General features: G+C 38.2%; 1 pseudogene; it reads left to right on the forward strand.

Annotated features, from left to right (window-relative positions):
• Positions 1 to 205: 205 nt before the first annotated feature.
• Positions 206 to 1562, forward strand: LOC149220121 (nardilysin-like pseudogene; annotated as a pseudogene).
• The last annotated feature ends 1412 nt before the right edge of the window (positions 1563 to 2974 follow it).

The raw sequence follows: 2974 nt of genomic DNA on the forward strand, positions 1-2974 counted from the left end.
GTTTCAGGACTAGAAAAGGTTTTGGAGGTAATTGGGTATCTGTATCAGTATGTGAAGTTTCTGCGTGACATGGCTCCACAAGAATGGGTATTTAAGGAGCTTCAAGATATTGGAAACCTAGAATTTAGATTTTCAGAAGAGTCGCCCCAAAATGATTATGTGGCAGAACTTGCAGCAAATTTGTTGTCTTCAGGTGTCCAGCTTGAAACATTTACCAGATAAGAATGATTTCATCCCATGTGATTTTTTCAATTAAAAGCTTGTCTGACATCAACATCCATGGCACGATGGAAATTCCAATATGTATTATTGATGATCCATTGATCAAGATTTGGTATAAACTAGATCGAACATTTAATGTTCCACGTGCAAATACATACTTCTTGATCACTTTAAAAGAGGCTTATAAAAGCATAAGGACTTGTGTACTCACTGAGTTGTATGTGAACCTTCTCTGGGATGCACTCAACAAGACACTATATCAGGCAACTGTTGCTAGATTGGACACGACAGTTTCTGTTTTAGGAGACAAACTTGAGTTAAAGATTTCTGGGTTCAATGAAAAGCTACCAGCTTTAGCATCAAAAATTCTAGAATTCTTGACAACCTTTACACCGACTGCGGATCGTTTTGAGGTGATGAAGGAGGACATGGAAATAGGCTATGTGAATACCAACATGAAACCCTTAAAGCATTCAGCATATTTAAGATTACAGATTTTGCGAAAGGATTTTTGGCATGTGGACGACAAACTTTCTTGTCTCCTTTCACTGACTCTAGCAGACTTGATAACTTTTATCCCAGAGCTTTTTAGCCAGATTTATATTGAAGGCCTCTGTCATGGTAACTTATTAAAGGATGAAGCTATTTTTCTTGCAAATATGCTCAAAGATTTATTTTCGGCAATAGTTTTGCCATCTGAGTTGCGACATGCAGAGCAAATCCTGAGGCTGCCATCTGGCATTGGCCTATTCCAGAATGCAAATGTGAAAAATAAATCAGAGGAAAATTCTTCTATTAAGATTTATTTTCAAGTGGATCAAGATATTGGTCAAAGTTCAACTAGAGCAAGGGCCATAGCAGATCTCTTTGAAGATATTGTTCACGAGCCATGTTTTAATCAGCTCAGGACAAAGGAACAGCTTGGATATGTTGTGGATTGTGGCAGTAGGATGACACACCGTGTACTGGGATTTTGTTTCCGTGTTCAATCTTCCAAGTATAGCCCACCATATTTACAGGAAAGACTAGATGCATTTATCGATATATTACAGCAAATTCTGGGTGAGATGGATGGTAAAGAATTTGAAAACTACAAAGTGGGATTAATAGCAAAGAAATTAGACAAAGATCCATCTCTAATTGATGAGACTAATCATCACTGGAGTCAAGTTGTGGAAAAAAGGTATTCGTTTGAAATGCTGAAGCTGGAAGCAGATGAGTTAACCAGAATACGGAGATCAGATGTTATCGATTGGTATAATTCATTTCTAAAGACAAATTCCTCCAAGTGTCGTAGACTAAACATTCATGTATGGAATTGCAATGGGTTTAATTTTTGATACCACAGATTGTGGGGAAGATGGTGCCCCGCTCATCCTTTCTGACATTATTGGATCTGAAAATGCTTTGGGTAATATGGATTTAAAGGTTGCTGGGAATGAAAAAGGTATCACAGCATTTCAAATGGACTTAAAGCTGCCGACAGGGATCAAAATACCAATCCTAAAACAAGTCGTTTTTTCCATCTCAGCAACTCTCGGCCATAATGCCTAAAATAACAAATGAATCTCTAGATGTGCGGCCAAAAGAAAATTCACGAGAAAATGGGGGCATTAGTAAAAACTTGAGGAAAGCTTTATGCATTGGTTTTGCAAATCGACTTGTACAGCGAATGGAGCGCCAGGAACGTGATGTGCGCAATTGACCCTCGACATGGGCGCTACCTGAACACCTGTCATAGCAGTGAAATAGGAACCGATGATCTATTTTTTTACTGCAGTTGCAAAGTGGCAGAGAACAAGATTCGATTGCCAATATTTGTCTTTAGCAATGGGATTGACACCTGTAATAACACCGCTTCATCAGTTTTCAACAGTTCGAGTAGAAGAAGGAGCGCATTTTTATTTTCAGAAGAGTTGATTGTTTTCTGTTAGTTTATTTATTAATAATGATAAAAACAAATTCCTGGTCTTGGGGTCGATTTGTTTTCCCCCAGTTGTATTTATTTCATATATTAAAAGAAAATTTTCATTTGTAAGAGGGGATGTAGAGAGTTAGAAGAAAATTTCTGAGTGCTGGAGGAGAACTGAGCTCCATTGTACAGTCTTTGACAGAGGGATTTTTAATGAAATTTCACAGCTCTGACTTCTGAGATTCCTGTGGTATGATAATTTAGCATAAGTTTTTCTCTTGTTTCATATGTAATCTGTTATGTTTCATTTCACTACATGATCATTTCTAACTGAACAAATGAAGTGTTTAGGTAAGAATTCATGCCTGCCATGCTCTGCCTATAAGTTTGTTCATGTTTAATGTTTTCCTCTGTTTGACAAGGATTCATCTCCTATGCCCTTGTCAGCTCCTCACCAGTCTTGCCATCCCATTTAAAATCTAGATTTGATGCTAAATTTCTTGCCTACCTTGCCTCAGTCGATAACCTGTGTTGTTCATTATATTTCTCTGTTTCAAGCTGTTATTTTGCCCATGCAGCCCAGGAAAACCCCGTTATTTAATTAAAAACCCCAAATCAATCTTTCTAATCAGTTTACTAGCCTAATATCAGTGTTACCCGTTTGGTCATCTCATCAATTGAATATCTACCGAGATTGACCGGAGAGAGCCTTCTCCTGCCCCATAGGGCTAGCTACGGGGCTGAATGGTTTGTTGTTGCCTTGAGGTTTACCTTTCTCAGCCTGAGGTGAAATCTCAAGCGCTAACAGAAGGGATCATTTGGCACACAGTCTTCAAGCTA

The sequence above is a fragment of the Pinus tabuliformis genome, chromosome Q (assembly GCF_031772625.1).
Source record: "Pinus tabuliformis cultivar Carrire ecotype Pingquan chromosome Q, CPIR1, whole genome shotgun sequence".
NCBI lineage: Eukaryota > Viridiplantae > Streptophyta > Pinopsida > Pinales > Pinaceae > Pinus > Pinus tabuliformis.